A 20,559-nucleotide genomic window follows, 5' to 3' on the forward strand; every position below is an offset into this window, starting at 1 on the left:
TTTTATTGAATAGCTAATATATAATTAAATAATATGTAGGCTAAGTACTAAGCTGTTAGACTAAGCCTCAGTTAATTATATTAAAAAAATCACATTTACATCAAACTAATACGTCGAGGCTTTTTTACAGCATATCTCTTGATGACGTCATCAATAAAATTTTTTGTTGGCTCGTCGTCCCCATCAGTTGAAATCTTCACAGAAGCTTGGAGCGTTTTCTGACTCATCCTATTCCTTAATTTTGTAAGCACCCTGTTCATTGTACTAAATGACCTTTCCACACTGCAAGTAGAAACGTGAATGCACAGTCCACATTCAGCGAGTGTCCGTAGTGCTTAGGAGCCGATGTCGGCTCTTAGAATGAAAGAAGCAACATCAGAAGACATATCGTCTAATTTATTACTAACAACGTACCTAAAAGAATGCAAGTCTGCAATAACAGCGTCGACGTTTGTTAAGTCCCAAAATCAAGCACAGTTCTTTACAACTAAACTCCAGAAATTTTTTAAAACTTTCAAAATATGCACTTACTTCTATCACTTTTATTGCCTTCACATCAAACCGTTGCTCAATTTCATCAATCATACTTTTAACAAATTTCCTTGCGCTTTTCATGGCTTGAATCTGCTCCTCTACGTTCGTGAATGATGCAATTGTTTAAAAAAGAGGACAAAGAGCTTCAAAAAGGAGGGCAAAGGATGAAAAAAAGAGGACACATCAATGTGATGCTCAAGATCTTGGCCACCTGTGCAAGAAATTTAACATTTCAGTAACAAAGCAGCATGCATTTCGTTTTATAGCGTTCAGGCAGCCAATACGATTGCTGTTTCTGCCGGGAATTAAAACTAGTTGTCAATTACTACTGATGGTCAGATGGTGGTTAACTTAACAATATAAAAAAATTAAAAACATTGATTGTGGTGACAGTGTGGCGTCAATTGTTTTGATATGTCAACAACACGGAATTGTTTACAAAGCGAAAAACGTAAGACCATTCAACTCCCTTCATTCGACGCACCGCTACCAACATCTACAACTCAAGCAGCAGCTGACGACATGCAAACTGCACTTTACCCTTCCGAATACAAATAAACTGAATGACTATGAAAGAATTAAATAAAACCATGACAGTTAATCTGTCCAGTTATTTCTTACCTTTATTGGCCACTGAGACGTATATTCCAGCTCCTCATATCTTTTATTCCGCTTCAAATTCATTTCTACCTTTCTTGAAAGCCGGATATTTGCAGGAAAGGACATCAGAAAATGTACACTTTCGTTTGGGCATAGCCAAATATTTTACGTAATTCACTAGGTTAAAAATTACACTCACAAATCACACGTGCACTACAGGAAGCAAAGTCAATACTAAGTGAAGATACGTTACGAAAATTTTAAATAATCGATATTTGCATTCACTTATAGGTCGCTCAACGATAAGATCGACGATCCTGGTGCAACCTACTAACACCACCTTCGTGCGTGTTTATCATGAAGGCTGTGCCAAAAGTTAAAGTATTTAAGAAAAGAGCAATAGAACGGGACGAATTGTAAATTTAACTGTATTACGCTCAACTTTGCGAAAAAGCCGGACACTGTAAAAATCCGCCCGGACTCCGGACAAAGAGCTAAAAAGGAGGACATGTCCGGATTAATCCGGACGTCTGGTCACCCTATGAATAGCACACCTTTTAACTTCTGTTGCGTCCTCCTGCAGTTTTTTTTTATATTTTATTAAGAATTTCATTTTCTGCACATCGCCGTCACAAAGACAGTCGATGTATCTTAAATGTTCCAGAGTTCCAGAAACAAGTAGATGGATTTGCGAAATTGTGATTGTCTCTGCAAAATTTTAGATAAGTTTGAGACTGCATTGAACGTATCGCCTAAAATCACTAAACCTACAATGAAATTGGAATTCATCATTTCTAACGAGATTCCTCCAGCTAAACTTGTTAAATCCGCGCCGTCCTTGTGTATATGTTTACATGCCATTATAATGGACTTGTAGGTTAGGGAAATAGCATGAACTGTGCGATAGGTACTTAACCATCGGATGGCAACAGCTTCGGGTATTTTTAAAACAGGTTGCTCTAAAGCACACTGAATTTCATGCAGAACACTTCCTCGTTTGGAAAAACCATGAAAAAGTTTGTAAATGTCTTTAACAACATGTAATGTGCGTTCTATAATGGGGTGTTTATTCCTAGAGTTGGTGGCAGCAATTGACAAAACATGTGCTCTACAGTGTACGTATGGCAGCTTATGGCCCTTCCTCTCTGACAACCGAGCGCGGACTCCTGCGACAGAACCACCAAAATTAGCAGCACCGTCGAAAGAACAATTGCTGTAAATATGGATTCAGCTGAAGTGCTTTTCAACTCAACGAGACATAAAAACCTTTCCTTCACTTCAAACGATGGAGACGGTGCAACATATCGAACTACTTAAGACAGTTCACTTTGGTTGGAAACATTTGTAGATTCGTCTGCCATTAATGAAAAATATTTGTCATGCAGACGTGTTTCATCTTGAAAGTCTAAAGACTCTCCCAAACAAGTCAACAATTCTGATGCAGTATACTTACTAAGATATGTGGACCTTTCGCTCTGAAATTTTAACCACTTTTCAAGATTAATGTCGCTTTTCAGTACTACCTTACGAATTAGAGGTTCGTATTTTGTTGTGTGGGGTATTTCTTCCTTACTAAGGAAATACAGACTTCGAATTAACGATGACAATGCTTGGCGGTTTAAAGCTTTTTCATTTTAATTTTGTTTAAATATCTGTGTGTGAATTGGAGCGTTTAATCCCTGCAATCTAAAATTTTCAAGTGCAACGGCTCTTGCTTGTTTTTCTGAGTTGGCGTGCTTTTCTAGTTTTCCCGTGCTTCCGGTAGCTTTTCTAAATTTAGTGAAAGGTACAGAAATGAACACTCCTGTTTTCTGTAGAGCTTCGACATCGTTTTTTCAATGCATTTCACACAATTTGCAGAAAGCCCCACCCCGCTCGTGATCAAAGTACAACCAATTGTACTTACACTCCCATTTTTGCTGATACTTATACTCGCGTTCAGTACTTTGTTTAGAACTGCAAATTACGGATGGGCCAGAAATAGCACATTTATCGTTTGAAAACGGTGGAAGAGAAACTGAAGACTTGGTGGGCCTACGCAATTCATCGTCAAATCACTAGCACTTCTTTCAGTAGACTCACACTCGTCTTTGTCTTTTGCTATATTAGTCTTTTGTCTTCTGCTTATTAGAAAAGAAAGAAATTAAAGTTCGTTGTTTCGACATTGTATTTCGGCACTAACACTTCTTTTTATGTTATAAACTGACGTAGATTGCAGGTAGTACATAATCACATCACACTTCCATAATAACCTGTCGACTGACTGTTATAACCTTACAACAGTTTCAACAATGCATTGAGTTTTTATACATCAGTGAAAGCTTATACTCGTAGAGCAGCGTTGCCAAACGTCCCACTCGTGGTGGAATGTACCGTTTCTTCAGGCAAAAATTGTGTATTCCCATTGACACTTCGAAAATCATTGTCAAGTGTACACAAATATTTGGTTTGAAATTTGGATTCATCTATTAGGAAAAATCTATATGGCTATTAAATCTTGGAAATATTCCCAGTAATGCAATAAAAAAATTAAAACAATCTCTTATAATGTCAGATGCTACTTCCAGTTCCGTAGCAATACCCAGGGACGTGCTTTGCGACATCAGGTTTTTGCATGTCATCACGACTTCTCCATAGTTGACTCCAAATTCGTTTGTAACAGCAGCTGGCGTAATTTAAATTTTGTCACAACGGTACAAGTTAACAGACCAGGTGATAATTTTTATGTTTGACCACAACTATAGATATGAATTTCTCGGGGGGGGGGGGGGGGGGGAGGAGGAATTTCCAATTTCCTGGAGGGTCTTTTCCCCCCCGGGCCACGTCCTGAGTTCATCACTGCTTGATAAACATTACGGTGACTCTGCACCTTAGATTAGAACAGTTTATAAGTGGTTTCAAAATTTTCGGAGTGGCCATATAGGCACGAGTGATGCTTAACGTTCTGGACGCCCTGTAGAGGTTACGACTCCAGAAATCATTGATAAAATCCATGATATTGTGATGGATGATAGAAGAGTTAAGGTGCGTGAGATTGCTAGTGCTGTGGGCATCTGAAATGAACGGGTACAAAATATTTTACACAAACATTTGGACACGAGAAATCTATCCGTAAGATGGGTTCCGCGATTGCTCACGCTTGAACAAAAACGGAATCGTGTGAAGTGTTGCAAGAATGGTTTGCAGCTGTTCAGAAAGAATCTGCAGAACTTTAAGCGTCGTTTCGTCACTGTGGATGAAACATGAATACATTACTATAATCCTGAGACCAAACAACAATCTAAACAATGGGTTCCCAAGGGAGAATCTGCACAAAAAAGGCGAAAACCATTCCTTCGAGCGAAGAGGTTATGGCGGCTGTCTTTTGGGATTTGCAAGGGATAATCCTCATCGACTATGTGGAAAAGGGTAAAACTATTACAGGTGCATATTATTCATCGTTATTGGACCGTTTGAAAGCCGAGCTGCAAGAAAAACGCCGGCGATTGGACCGCAAAAAAGTCCTTTTCCATCACGACAATGCACCAGCACACACCTCAGCAATTGTGGTCGCAAAATTAACGGAAATAGGATTCCAACTCGTTTCACATCCCCCCTATTCTCCAGATTTGGCTTCCTCAGCCTACTATTTGTTCCCCAATTTGAAGAAATGCCTGGCGGGACAAAGATTTTATTCAAACGAGGAGGTGATTGGAGCAACTAATAGCTATTTTCCAGACTCGAACAATTTCTATTATTTGGAAGGGATCAATAAATTAGAACAGCGTCGGATGAAGTGTATAAGTCTAAAAGGAGACTATGTCGAAAAATAAAAACGATTTACCCCAAACACGTAATTAGTTTTTATTTTTGCACGGACTTTTCAAACGCCTCTCGTATATGATGCAGTTTTCAACAAGTTTTGTGGCCGGTAGCAGTATTTGGAAACCTTTTCACACAGACGAAAACAGCTGGCGCAGCCGCTGGCCGCCTGCGGGTCTCTTGCGACTGTGCGCCAGCTCAGGGACCTTCAGGTGACCACTCTAACACGGGAGCAGCCGGACGACAAGCTGCGGAGAGAGGTGGTGTGCATCACGAAGATTCCTAGAGTATTCGTTCCACGGAGGCAACACACTACCTACTCACACAGGCGTTGCAGGAAATGAGCACAGCTGGAAAAGCGAGCAGGTGACACCTCATCCGTGCCCTCCGCGACAGGCTGCGGCCGTTCATCAAACAGGAGAGTGTGAGGCGGGGGGAAGGAGGGGGGCGGACCAGGAACGCAAAATCGTCAGTGCTGCCTAACGTATGTAAACCCCCCCCCCCCCCCCCCCGCACTCTAAGGTATTTCACAGAGTACAGATGGAGATTTAGGATAACACTACATGTTTCCTTTAATTTTTTCAGGAGAACTCTGCGTGCGCCCCATCCTCCTATGTATGTATTGAACTGGGGACCTAGCAACGCCGTAGCCCTCAGTGGTACACAATCCGACAACAGGCTACAGCAGTCCAACCACCCCACCGCCGCCCCACACCGAACCCAGGCATACTGTGCGGTCCGGCCCCCAGTGGACCCCCCAGGGAACTTCTCATTCCAGACGAGTGTAGCCCCAATGTTTGCGTGGTAGAGTAATGGTGGTGTACGCGTACGTGGAGACAGTGTTTGCGCAGCAATCGCCGACATGGTGTAGCTGAGGCGGAATAACGGGAACCATTCGCCGAGGCCTTAAAAACCATCCACATCCACACCGGACCTCGACACTGATCCGCCGGGGTGCAGCGCGCCTTCCCGCTCGGGAAGCAGTGCGTTAGATCGCAAGGCTGGCCGGGCAGAGGCAGGCATCCTCGTATGTTAGCGACACACGGAGACCACCGAGTGAAATTCGGCAACCGAGTCCAACTGCTATCTGATTGAAGATCACAATTTTATTCCATTCATACGATTTATCTTTTTTTTTTAATTACACTGTAGGAAATACTACAACCTACCACAAGCTGACAAGTGAGCATGAACAATATTGTCAGTAGCAGTGGGAAGAGATGCACGTCTTTCATCACAGTATGTGAACGGCGAACGTTATTGAAAATCTGGAAAAGTTCTTGACCGATTCACTTCAATTTTTTACACCATTCTCTAATCACCACTCGTACATGGGCGACGATACGTTGTTACCAAAAATCTCTAAAAGTGTTTGACAGACTTCAAATTTTTACACGATACTCTAATCAACATTCGGACGGTAGGAGGCTATATATATGCTACTAACATATAAATATATAAAAATGGTTCAAATGGCTCTGAGCACTATGGGACTTAATTTCTGAGGTCATCACTCCCCTAGAACTTAGTACTACGTAAACCTAACTAACCTAAGGACATCACACACATCCATGCCCGAGGCAGGATTCGAACCTGCGACCGTAGCGGTCGCGCGGTTCCAGACTGTAGCGCCTAGAACCGCTCGGCCAATCCGGCCGGCTATAAATATATACTTAATATAGAAATGGGAAAAGTCGTAACCAAAAATTTCGATAAGTTGTTGTCCAGTTAACTTCAAATACTAACTCGATACTCTTATAAACGTTGAAAAGAACATATACTAAATAATATTTTTGTCGAGCGATAATATACAGCTTTTTTTATTAAAACCGACTGCGATAAAGAAAATTCTGTGTTACTCTAAAATGTGTGGTTTCGATTTCTTTCTCGCAGCCAGCTTCAGTACGGTAGAAGGGCGTGTACACCATTTGACGCATTGTTTCTTCTATACAGGGTGAGTCACCCAACGTTACCGCTGGATATATTTCGTAAACAACATCAAATACTGATGAACCGATTCCACAGACCGAACGTGAGGAGAGGGGCTAGTGTAATTGTTTAATACAAACCAAACAAAAATACACGGAAGTATGTTTTTTAACACAAACCTACGTTTTTTTTAAAGGAATCAAGTTAGTTTTGTTAGCACATTTGAACATATAAACAAATACGTAATCAGTGCCGTTTTTTTGCATTGTAAAATGTTAATTACATCCGGAGATATTGTAACCTAAAGTTGACGCTTGAAACCTCCGGCGTTCAGTTGCGTGTTGTAACAAACACGGGCCACGGTCGGCAAGCAGCATCTGCAGGGACATGTTTACGATGACGACCGTGTTGACGAGTGTGGCTGTAGTGCACTGTTGTGGTTTGGTCTAGCTGTCGCAGTGTCCGCATGTAGCGCTTGCTGCTATTGTTATTCTGCATTCGTCTCCGCACGCAGACCAACTGTAGTACACCGTGTTACCAGACGTCTGTAATAGTGTAGTGTTGTAGGAACTGTGACCATGGTGTATTCGAACTCTGAAAAGGCGGAAATGATACTCATCTATGGCGAGTGTCGACGAAATGCAGCTGAAGCCTGCAGGGTGTATGCAGAACGGTACCCGGACAGAGGGCATCCAACGTGCCGCACATTGCAAAACATCCACCGCCAACTGTATGCAACAGGTACGGCCGTAGCACGCAAACGGGTCCGTAACAGGCCCGTCACAGGAGAAGCGGGTGCAGTTGGTGTGTTAGCTGCTGTTGCCATGAACCCACACATGAGTACACGGGACATTGCGAGAGCCGGTGGACTGAGTCAAAGTAGTGTCATGCGCATACTGCATCGTCACCGCTTTCACCCGTTTCATGTGTCGCTACATCAGCAATTACATGGTAATGACTTTAATCATCGAGTGCAATTCTGTCAATGGGTATTAACAGAGAATGCGTTGCAGTTCTACCTGTTTACCGATGAAGCGGGTTTCACAAACCACGGGGCAGTGAATCTACGGAACATGCATTACTGGTTCGTGGACAATCCTCGCTGGCTCAGACAGGTAGAGCGACAGCGACCGTGGACTGTAAATGTATGGTGCGGAGTCATTGGCGACCACCTCATTGGTCATCACTTCATTGCAGGGGCCCAAACAGCTGCAACATACATCGCGTTTCTACAGAATGATCTGCCAACGTTGCTCGAAAATGTCCCACTGGAAACGCGTCGACGTATGTGGTATCAGCATGATGGTGCACCTGCACATTCCGCAATTAACACTAGGCTGACCCTTGACAGGATGTTCGACGGGCGTTTCATAGGACATGGAGGACGCATAAATTGGCCAGCCCGTTCTCCTGATCTTACATCTCTGGACTTCTTTCTGTGGGGTACGTTAAAGGAGAATGTGTACCGTGATGTGCCTACAATCCCAGAGTATATGAAACAACGTACTGTGGCAGCCTGCGGCGACATTACACCAGATGTACTACAGCGTGTATGACATTCATTACGCCAGAGATTGCAATTGTGTGCAGCAAATGATGGCCACCACATTGAACATCTATTGGCCTGACATGTCGGGACACACTCTATTCCACTCCGTAATTGAAAACGGAAACCATGTGTGTACGTGTACCTCACCCCTCATGGTAATGTACATGTGCGTCAGTGAAAAAGACCAATAAAAAGGTGTTAGCATGTGGACGTAATGTGCTGTTCCAGTCTCTTCTGTACCTAAGGTCCATCACCGTTCCCTTTGGATCCCTACGGAATTCGGTGCTCTGCTATACACACGATCGAACAGCGGAGGAGTGGTACTCAAGTGTCAACTTTAGGTTACAATATCTCCGGATGAAATTAACATTTTACAATGCAACAAACGGCACTGATTACGTATTTGTTTATATGTTCAGATGTGCTAACAAAACTAACGGGGTTCCATTTTAAAAAAAACGTAGGTTTGTGTTAAAAAACATACTTCCGTGTATTTTTTTATGCTTTGTATTAACCAATTACACTAGCCCCTCTCCTCACGTTCGGTCTGTGGAATCGATTCGTCAGTATTTGATGTGGTTTACGAAATATATCCAGCGGTAATGTTAGGTGACTCACCCTGTATATATTCTTTCTCCTTCAATTTTCAAACAATAATTGTGTATACAATTTAAGTGCTGTTTTGTTTTTTGCTCGCTGTCGGTTTTTACAGAAAGTAGGAATTTTTTTCTTAATGGCTTCTCCGCTTATGATTGTCATACTACTACTGAACCGGAATCATCCGAAACTTGGCAATCCTACCGATTCAGAGATTAAAACTCTGCGAATACTGTCACTGAAGCTATTGTCCTCACAGAGCCAGCAGCTGGAGAGGTGTGTCATACGCCGCATACCAGTCATCATAACCGATTTACCCATTCACGCTAAGCGACTTGGATTTCCCATCTAGATTTTGTTTGCAACAACATTAAGGAAGGCTCAAGGTGAGAGAGGGAGTTAAGAGGAGAGAGGGGCTGGGGGAGGGGAGGAAATGGACATGGGGGGAAGAAAAGAGATGGACAGAGAGAGGGGGCGGAAGGGAGAGGTGGACAAAGAGGGGGGAAGGAGGAGAAGGGGGGGGGTAAGAGTTTATACATCCAATTCCTATCCACATACTGACAGAAAAAAATCGTAACACCTAGAAGGAGTAGTACTACATATGCTAATATTGGCAGTTGAAAGTTGATCTCTCTTCCAATTTCGCGACAGTTGCGTGAGAGTAACACTAATAGAGCCACTACGAGAATGGAAATCAAGTTTGCTTTAAATACTCGCACGAACTGTAGTCAGCGTTAGTTACCTTTGAGATTGGACGTGGTGAGTTGATGTTAGTCAAGAATGCACATAAAGTGAAAAAGTCGCCGTCATCAACACCCCACCGAGTTTGAACGAGGTCGTGTAATAGGACGACGAGAAGGTCGATATTCCGTCCGCGATATTGCAGAAAGACTCGTCGAGCACGCAGGTAGCCACTGCACATGTCTGCTGGCAGTGGTGGTCGCAACAAGACCGGCCTGCGGACGGCCGCGTGCCACTGCCGACAGGGAAGAGCGTCCTGTTGGGTGTACGGCGTCTGCATCTGCAGCAGCAGTCTGAGCAGCAGGCGGCACCGTGGTCACGCAACGAATCGTTCCAAATCGGTAGCTGCGACCCAGACGCCCTGTAGCGCGCATTCGACTTAGCCCAAACCGAGACCTCTTGCGACTCGAGTGGTATCGGGCGAGAGCTCATTGGAGGGTAAGTTGGAAATGGAGATCTGTTGCGTTTTCCATTGAAAGCCGGTTCTGCCCGAATGCCAGTGGTAGAGGCGGCCAGCTCGCGGCCTGTAACCATCTTGTCGGCGCGCTAGACACACTGGAGCTCTCTCACGTTTACCCCACGCAGCCTGCGGATCTGCCGGTCCGACCTGTTCTGCTGCCATTACAGCGGGTATTTTGCAACAGGATGACGGTCTGCAGATGTCGGCAGGTTGCCTTGGCCTGCTCGATCACCACATGTTTCCAACCCACCACATATAGGACATCGTGAAACGAGAACTCCAGCGTCATCCACAAACAGCATTAACCGTTCCTATTTTGACCGACCGAGTGCGACAAGCACGGAACTGACGTCCGCCACCTGGTGGTCACACTGGTTGTTTATGTACCAGAATTTCACACTGCCAATGGCTGATCTCATGCTTACGTTAACCTGTTTCTTGCAACGTTAATCGCTTAGATACGTTATTTAGACAAATTTATTATCTAGATTTCATTAGTGTGCGATGATTATTTTTTGGCGTTTCGATTTTTTTTTTTTTTTTCGTCCTTGTATATAGCAATAGCAAACCATTGCTCGATTCACTCATATAATATATTTAAATATCACAACAATGCCAAATTTTATGCGTGAAACAGCTTGGCCTTCAATGACATAAACTATTTTCTGGAAATCGAGATGTCACTGTGGTCAGTTTGATAGCGCATTTGTTCGGTTCCCACTCTTCGTTTCCTTACGAAAATCTGCACATAAATTTTCTCTCAAAAGACTGATCTAGTTTTTCTTAACTACTTACTTTCAAGGAATTACACCTGTTTGGAAAATTTGGTCTCGCGACTATTTGTCCGCTTCCCATCTTCGTTAGGCTATGAAAATTCGGACAAAAATTGGTAATTTCGAGAGACATTCCTTCTCGCTCTGCTCAGACGTTTGACCAGAAAGTGCACTCAGACCAGTTATAAACAAACGGCCGACTCGGACCCGGGCCACGGGCACCATCGTCCAGTCGCGGGCTGCCCGTCTAACAGCTACCAGGGACAACAAACATTGAATTTCAATATTTGCGGTAATTTTTTACCTGGTTTAAAAATTTCAAATGTCTCCTAATTTAGTCATTAAGAAGAGACATGTCACGTTAAAGGTTTCAAGTATTAAGGTTAGAAACTGTGTGTGTGTGTGTGTGTGTGTGTGTGTGTGTGTGTGTGTGTGTGTGTGCGTGTGTTGGAAAATTTCAAAAAAATCTTCAAATGGCTCTGATCACTATATCACTATGGGACTTCACATCTGAGGTCATCAGTGCCCTAGACTTAGAACTACTTAAACCTGACTAACCTAAGGACATCACACACATCCATGCCCGACGCGGGATTCGAACCTGCGACCGCAGCAGGCGCGTAGTTCCGGACTAGAACCGCTCGGCCACCGCGGCCGGCGGAAAACTTCAAGTACATGTCGGAGCTCTCGGGCCATTCTCAGAGGAGGAACAAGTATTTTCAGACTATGAACTTCCGGTCACAGTAAAATGTTTTAATTCCGCAAGCAAAACATTTTGGAATAAATTTTGATAAAACAGAAGTTGTGCCACTTTGGGGAACAGGTGGGTCGTAAGTACCCATTAATATACAACAAAAAAGTTGTAACAATACCGATTTTTAAAATACGGAGATGAATTCGCCCTAGCATCCAATGAAACTGTACATTTGTGTACAATGCATGTGCACATGAGGCTCCGGAAGGGCAAGTCACTGCACAAAAAAAGAAAACAAAAGAGTCCTGTAACAGACTATTATAGCTTGCATATTCACAGGAGTCATATGAGGATTTATTTGCTCGAACCAACATATATTTGTACTTGAAAGTGATTTTCTAGAGCAGAAATTACTCTGCTGTCTTATTCACTATCGAAGTGGAAACGTGTAGTTCGAACGGAGTGATTAGAGAGAGCGGAATGGAACAGCTCGTGGCGAGACTTTTCGACGGATGTAAATCGCTGATACCAAACACAATATTTTTTTTTAAATAAGAAAAGTCTTAGAAATATGCAGGATCCTCCGTCTCCTACACTTTCCTCGATTTAGTTACGAAAAAGAGTTTTTTAATGATAATGAAATATTTTTTACCTTTCGTCACTTTGAAAACAGGAGGGTTAATTTTAAGGAATCGTCCGAATGTAGTTGGTGATATTGGCTGGCAACCGGATGGTCGGGAACGCCTGGTGTCGAGAGCAGAGCGCAGGCGGGGAGCGGCGGGTCGACGGGAACAGGGCAGGCGCCGCAGTCACACACCGGCAGAGCTGGGGGGCGGCTGTGGGCAGGCGGGAGCCCGGCCGCCTGCCTCCAGGACGCGCAGTCGCCCCAGGCGGACCACGCGGGAAAATGTCATTGCGGCTAACATATTTCATTACGCACTCAACTCGTAGAACTTTCATTTTCCTGTTTCTGCCTTTTCCAATATGCTGTAACGGTAACCATTCAGACAGATGATCAGTTTAGTTAACGTGACGATAATACACTCATCAAAAAAAGTTTTGCATCACCCCGGTCCCCAGAACTCCTGAAGATAGACTTTGATTGTGGATACTGTATCACAGACACAGTACCCTCGACTGTTCAGAGACCCAAAGATGTAAACAACCGTGCACGAGCAGCGCCTATTAGAAGCGGGGATCTGACAGCCGATCAGTTCCAGTCATTTTACCAGGAAGGAGGTACACGGTTGGTCTTGTTCGACCGTGCCCAAACGGTCAGTACGGCGGTTCCATCGCGTCCGCGTACTTTGTGGTGAACTCCTTAGACACTCTATCCGGCGAGTGCAGCGAGGTGGAGGGGTTGGGTTGGGGGAGGAGACCAGACAGCGAGGTCATCGGTCTCATCGGATTAGGGAAGGCTGAGGAAGGAAGTCGGCCGTGCCCTTTCGCGGGAACCATCCCGGCATTAGCCTCGAGCGATTTAGGGAAATCACGGAAAACCTAAATCGGGATGGCCGGACGCGGGACTGAACCGTCGTCCTCCCGAATGCGAGTCCAGTGTGCTAGCCACTGCGCCACCTCGCTCGGTCAAGATGGAGGTTCCCTGCTGTTTTTGGGCGGCATTATGTGGGGCCGACGTACGCCGCCGGTGGTCACGGAAAGCGCCGTAACGGCTGTACGATACGCGGATGCGATTCTCCGACCGATAGTGCAACCGTATCGGCAGCATACTGGCGACGCATTCGTCTTCGTGCACGACAGTTCACATCCCCATCGTGCACATCTTGTGAATGACTTCCTTCAGGATAGCGGCATCGCTCGATTAGAGTGAGCAGCATGTTCTCCAGACACGAACTCTATCGAATATGCCTGCGACAGACTGAAAAGGGCTGTCTACGGACGACGTGAGCCACCAACCACTCTGAGGGACGTACGCCGAGTCGCCGTTGAGGAGGAGACAATCTGGATGAACTTGTGCATAGTATGCCACGCCGAATACAGGCATGCATCAGTTCAGTTTTCTGTACACGTTCCGGAACTCTCGGAACCGAGCAGATGCAAAACTGTTTTCGATGTGTGTAATTCGAGGGTCGTGTCCCTATGTGGCAATTTTCTTATTTTTAATTTTTACGTTACTTACACCGCAAATAAACGGAATAAAGCTCAGTAAACTGGGATTATTCACAGTTTCATCAAAAGTGAAAAAATGAAGGGTGAAGGAAAATTTGAGATTGCGCGTAACTTTCCAGGAACGGACTGTAAGGCGTACACGAGAAGCTGGAGTATTAAAATTAGATACGTTTATTACTGTACAGTTCACCATTTACACGTACCGCGTGATATTTGTCGTAGAAATGGGGAAGCGGTGATGTGAGGCACCGTGCAGCAGCCGAGAGCGGCTCCGAGGTCAGAGCACACGCACCCCTGTCAGGTTCAACCACAGCCCCTCCTCGGAAAATTGCTTGAAGAGTCCTCGTGGCCACTCCTTCCTCGAAAACTTATTTGCAATCCAAAATTTTCCTTCGCTTTTATTTTTCATGCCTTTTACGAACATATTAGTAAATACAATATATTGCGACATTATTTCGGTTTATTTGCAGAGCACTTAACGTAAAATTTGCACACAAAAAAAGTTTGTGCACGGGGACTGCATTCTGCACCCTCCCCTCCCACCGACCCCCGGCTTCCCGTTCTGTACCCACTCCGCTGCGCCGGCCGCTGCCTCAATAACGGCTTAATGTGCCTCCCGAGAGAGGTGAGAATAATGATTTTTAGTGGAAGCAAAGGAAAAGAGTATAAAAACATGTTCCCATTTTTTTATGGATGGAACATTTAAGAGATGCAGCAAGCAGTTTGCACAGATCTACACCATACACGTCGATGGATTGAGATTCATGCAGAAGCTCCTGATAACGGAAGCTTTTCTCTACTTTTTTACTGTTTGTGGATAACTGGCTAGAGAACGAGGATATCGCAATAGAAATGTGGGACTGTTACGGAAAAAGGCACCGAACGACGAATGCTGTTGAAGGGTGGCACAACAAAATAAATAATATTACTGGAAACCCTCACCCTAAAATCAACTATTTGGTGGAGTGCTTGAAAAAGTAAGCAGAGCTCACAAACTGCATGTACATGAAATTGGAAATGAATCTTGAAGGTAAGAAGAGGAAGAAGAAGTACTTGAAGCTGGACGACAGGATAGAGAGAATCATAAAGAATTATGAAGAGACTGGCAACATTAGGCCTTGCTTGAAAGCCATTGCCCATATTCAGAAACTGGTTTAAAATACGTTAAAAATAATGTTTTAAAAGCTATGAAGACCACCGAATACACGCAGGTTACTGACATAAAATTATTAAAACATTGAAGCAGCATTATCGGAGCTAATATTAAGTTGTAATTGTAAATAGAGTGTACATTAGTTCAGCGTGTTTAGGCTGATTTTACACACGCCACAATGGTAGATGGTCATTTATCATTTTCACGGTCCAAAGCCTGTGCAAAGTGTGATGCGAATCAGCCTTTAATGTAAAAATTAAAAAGTGTTTCAACCCTCACAAAAGTATCCCTATTGGTGTCACGTTAAAATAACTTTTTTCTGCCTTCCAATATTATGGCCATACTACTAAATAATTGTGAGCTCTAAAATAATTTTCTGAAGCTTCAGAATCGCAACTATTACCTAAAATATCATGGTTTGTTAAACTGATAGTATACGCTTTCGTAAAAGAAAATGGGAACTGAACCTTTGAATTGCACCTAAAATTGACGTCCCAAAACTGATCTGATGTAGACAATTTTGGCACCTCAGATATTTTTTTTAATTTAAGTTTAGCTGCAAACATTTATAGTAGATGTAAATCTACTTAAGTACATTTAGATATAGTCCTTTAAAAATTAAAATTTCTTACTAAATTGAGGATTATCTTTAAACAGGTCAGTAAAAGCAAGGAGCTTACTACTGAAAATTAGTTGTTACTAAAGAACATCAGAAACAAATGTATTAGACCTACTTTTCTTATACATTATAGACTTCTTGAAAAGATATTTGATCACTTCCTCTGTCACTGACAGTGTAATTTCAGTTGCTTTGCAACACCAGGGATATCTACTTCTAAATTATGTTTGCAGCTGTTCTCATTTCGAATTCTGGAATATTTACTTCGTCTTCTTTGGTGCAGGAATTTCGGAAAATGCATTTACTAACTCCACTTTAGTGGCACTGTCTCAGTAACATTACCGACGCTGTCGCGCAGTAAAGGTACTTACTGAGCCTTTCTGCTGGTTTACTTAACATGGGACCAGTATCTCTTTGGATTTTCGGCAACATTTCTAGAGCGAGTTTCGTTGTGGAAACTATTAAATGCATCTCGCATTGAAATCCGCACCAACCTTCGAGCCTCAGTAAAACTTCACCAATCTTGGAGATTTTGCGTTCGTCTAAATTATACGTGCCTTTTGCGGTGCTCCTGCAACAGCTTTCTGTCGTGTTTTGTGTACCATGGGGGACCAGTTCCATCTCTTATTAATTTATTTGGTATGAATATCTCGAGTGTTGGTGATACTAATTCTTTGAACTTAAGCCACATATGGTCTCCATTTACATAGTTTGGAAGGACTGGAGACTATATCTTAGAAAGACGTCACCTGAATTTTTAGCTGCTTTTATAAATAGATATATTTCGCGTCTAGTTTTGGTGAATTTCTTTGTTACGGAAGTGAGCCTCTCTACGACTGCGTGTTCACTAATCCCTGTATGCGTCGTGACGCTCAGGATTATTTGTGGCTAATAGGTCAAGTGTGTTTTCGTAACCATTCACAATTTGAATGGCCTCCTCAACTAATTGTTAAAAATAATTTTTAAAAAGGTATTTAGAACAATTACGGAAGTTGTTTTCTATTTACAATAGAGTATGAAAATGTATTTTTGTCAACATGCGGAATGTAGATTGTAGTAACTGCCAACTATAATTGTATGAGTAGGGTACCTATTTGTGATGAGAGTCAAGTTTTCTTTTCTTTGAACTGTTCAGCAACTGTTTCATCTGAGACGGGGGGTCGGTAAAAGGAGCCAGTTATTAATTTATTCCAGTTGTCGAGTATAACCTCTGCCCATACTAAGTCGCAGGAACTACCTGCTTCAAAGTCGATTGTGAGCTTACATTATTTTTCCTTAAGTTGTCCTTCTTTTTTCTGTTGTAGCGCAGATAATTACAATTACGGCTTTTCCCTCCAGAACCTAAGATGCTTTCTCTGTGACCCTGTAAATACCAGAGCTAAACAATGTAGTACAACAACGTACGTTACAAGCGCAGCATTCTGTATTACTTCATTTCCTTATTTCTAACATTTTAAATTTGTAAGTGGACTTTAGGTGACATGGTAATCATAGATGTTCTTATCTCTATTTAGTGAAGGTGTTTTCAGTTGTTTTGAACATTGTCCCGCTACACTTTATTAACTAATGTTTTTAGAGAGTAAATTAATATGGAGTATGTCGTTCTTCTTTTCAAACATTCACAAACCCATTTATTCTTTCACTATTGTCTTTTGGGTATGCAGTTGTAGTAATTAGACACAAATGCAGTGATAAAAAAGAAATGATTACCGTACATTTGCATTCTCGTTTCATCGTTCCTTTCTTGTTGCTCCCGTGCCGATGGACTGTTTCTATCGCAATCAGTAAGCGTGAAAGGAAGCTACCGTACAGACAGAGGAATCTATATTTATACTTGGCAGAACTAATTACATACTGACATAATCGTCGGTATTGCTTTCGTTTCCCAAAAGTTGTAAATATTTCGATTTCGGAAAAGAAGCTCTGTATTTGGCCAAGATGTCGAAGAAGAAGATCCCTTACGTACTGGTTGTATCGAGTAAGATGTAGAGACGGCGGTTTGAAAGCGGACAGAAGGAGTAAGGGGAAGGGATCGTTACTCAAGCTACCAGGCGAAGGGGCAAGTGTGGCAAATATCCGGCGTGGCAAATGTCCGGCATTCCCCTACACCACCTGTCGTGGGGAAGAGGACACCGTGGCATCCCAAACTCTTGTGCGTTTCTACTGCGACCACTGCAAAACGCGAGAATGTGTGCGCAGCTCCTGCGACAGAAAGTGAACGAGGCTTTCGCTTAATGAAATGAAATCGACAGGCAGCGCCTTTTCACGGATCTCGCCACAAGGCAATGCGGACACCTGCTGACTCACACCGAGTGTAGAATAAAAGCAGGCACCTCGTGCGGAACTCTCCGTTGTCCTTGGGACCTTCTTACACCGGAAACAACAGATTTTCCCTTTGGTGGCAATGGAACACGTGACGCCACCGATCAGCTGGCGTACTGGCAGTTTCACAGAGCCTCGCCTGCCTCTTTTAAACTAGAGCATACACTGTTTCACGAACTAGGCGCTAGCTACATTTTACAAATGCTTTTCAAACCCACAGATAAGTTGACGACGGCATATACAGGGTGTAAATTTTAAGTTGACACACCAGAATAACTCGAAAAATAAGCTTCACACGAAAAATGTGTAGAATCCAAAGTTGATTATTTTCGAGGGGGCCATCTGCCGGTGCTAAAATTAGCCCGCCACCCCAGCACCCTCGTGCTCGCGCGGGAGGCAACTTTAAAATTTCAAATTTGAACCCCCATTTTTCATTGCAGAATCAGATTCTACCTAAGAAACTACGTACATTTTTTCTTAAACATTTGTTTTGATTCTTGGTAGTTGGCGCTGTAATTCAAGAAAATCCGTGTTCTCATTTCTGCGTGGAAAATGGTAACGGATAAATAAAAAATACTTATTTACTTCGTAAACTTTGATTCGCTAAAACTAAAACTACACCCATTGTATGTCCATCATTTTAGCAGGACGTCTCTGGGACGACGGCCGTTTACTATCGTGACAAAAAATAAAAACACCTACAGCCGTCGTTATGATTTTATTTTGTCGCTACCAGTTACGACGCTTCATTGCGTCATCTTCAGACTGTTTTGATGCGGTACAGGTTGATACGATCCCCATGCATGAGCCATCAGTTGTCAGCATTACTGGATTCGCAGATCATGTGTCAGCACTCCAACCATCGACGGTCAACTGACACGAGAAGCATTCAAATACTGTCACAAAACTCTCCCTCTCTCCTAATAGGGCTCCGGCCGGGGTGGCCGAGCGGTTCTAGGCGCTACAGCCTGGAACCGCTACGGTCGCATGTTCGAATCTTGCCTCGGGCATGGATGTGTGTGATGTCCTTAGGTTAGTTAGGTTTAAGTAGTTCTAAGTCCTAGGGGACTGATGACCTCTGCTGTAATGTCCCATAGTGCTCAGTGCCATTCATCCCCATAGGGTGGAGTTTGAGAGAGAGGAAGTAGTTTTACAAATGTTGACCCAAATGTTGACCAATGTTGTTTGGGTCAACATTTGTAAAACTTTAATTCCTCTCTCTCAAAACCCAACCTATGGGGAGAGAGGGAGAGTTTCAGTTTTAGCGAATCAAAAGTAAATAAGTTTTTTTTTTTTCATTTATCCGTTACCATCTTCCACCCAAAAACGAGAACATGGATTTTTTTGAATTACAGCGCCAATTACCAAGAATCAAAACAAATGTTTAACACAAAATGTAGGTAGCTTCTTATGTAGAATCTGATTCTGCATCAAAATGGGGGTTCCCATTTGAAATTTTAAAGTTGCCTCCCGCCCAACCCCCAGCGGCTGGGGTGGCGGGCTAATTATTGCACCAGCAGATGTCCCTCTCGAAAATAATCAACTTTGGTTTCTACACATTTTTTCGTGTGAAGCTTATTTTTCGAGTTATTCTGGTATACACACACAAACACATATTTTTCAATCCGTGTCCAGCGTGGAAGATTTCCCCAAAAAGTCGAAATTCAGTGATGTCTGAAGTTACTCGTGAAGAGAGTAGCCAGTGAATCCTGGCTCCCCCTTCACTTCCGTAATTTACTTGTTAAAGACACACAACAGTTAAAACGACTATACTGTTCCGTAATTCTGGGAAATAGCTCCGAAATCCAGTATTTTTGGTGAGTAACGTTGGCACCCAGTGGGTGCGAGCAGTCCTGGGTGTGGCGCAGCCTGCCGTGCCGCGCCCAGCGCCTACGCTGCCTCCCACTTGCGTCACTGCACGCGTCCTCGCTGACTGACAAACAACTGCCAAGTAAGGGCAGCTCTCGGTGTCGTCGGTGGCACGTCGGGCAGCGACGTACAGTAAGCGCCAGCAGCTAGGTCGGTACCCGAGCTGCCGGTCGAGTTCCACGACGGAGCTCCCCAGCGGCTAGCCACAGAATGCGAGGCCCTCGGCGCGGGCGTGCTCTCAGCGTTAGTGGAGTGTGGACAAACCTCGTCGGGCGGCAGCAGCAGCAGCAGCAGCAGCACACGCCTCCGACCACCTGACGCTCAACACCGCACCGTGCCTAAGTACGGACTGAGCTGTGAGCTGGCTGCAGCCAGGTGGCAGGTGGCAGGTGGGCCGCGCAGTTCCCGACCCGCCGACAGAGCGCACCACCCTCCGGTAGGCTGCCTCCGCGGCCGCGGCCGACCGGCGGCTCACGTACCAGACAGCTTCCACAATTTCCCGTACGAATCCCCGTCCCCTCTCTAACACCCCCCCCCCCCTTTCCCGTCGTACATTTCGCACGTGTCAGTTTTCGCCGTTAATAGCGGTTACCACTGTACACAAATGTTGCACTCGGACACCCGTCTCAGCTTGTCGCTCCGAAAGGTCACTCCTGCCGATTGGTCCTTAATGGCTTGTGTCCACTGGGAGACAGCTTCCGCAAGTAACTCGTGCGAGCGCTTGCTGACGTGTTTACACTGAAAGAAAAACTTGCGCAAGTTTACTTCCGCAAGTCGCTTCGGTAAGT

The 20,559-nt window shown here is 43.9% G+C and overlaps 1 long non-coding RNA gene across 1 annotated transcript in view; it reads right to left on the reverse strand.

Annotated features, from left to right (window-relative positions):
- Positions 1–20,165, reverse strand: part of LOC126143568 (uncharacterized) — a 186,258-nt gene extending 166,093 nt beyond the window's left edge. Inside the window, exon 1 of the long non-coding RNA XR_007529748.1 lies at positions 20,036–20,165. This is a non-coding gene — a long non-coding RNA (uncharacterized LOC126143568). The remainder of the gene's footprint in view (positions 1–20,035) is intronic.
- Between the last annotated feature and the right edge of the window lie 394 nt (positions 20,166–20,559).

The sequence above is a fragment of the Schistocerca cancellata genome, chromosome 2 (assembly GCF_023864275.1).
Source record: "Schistocerca cancellata isolate TAMUIC-IGC-003103 chromosome 2, iqSchCanc2.1, whole genome shotgun sequence".
Lineage (NCBI taxonomy): Eukaryota > Metazoa > Arthropoda > Insecta > Orthoptera > Acrididae > Schistocerca > Schistocerca cancellata.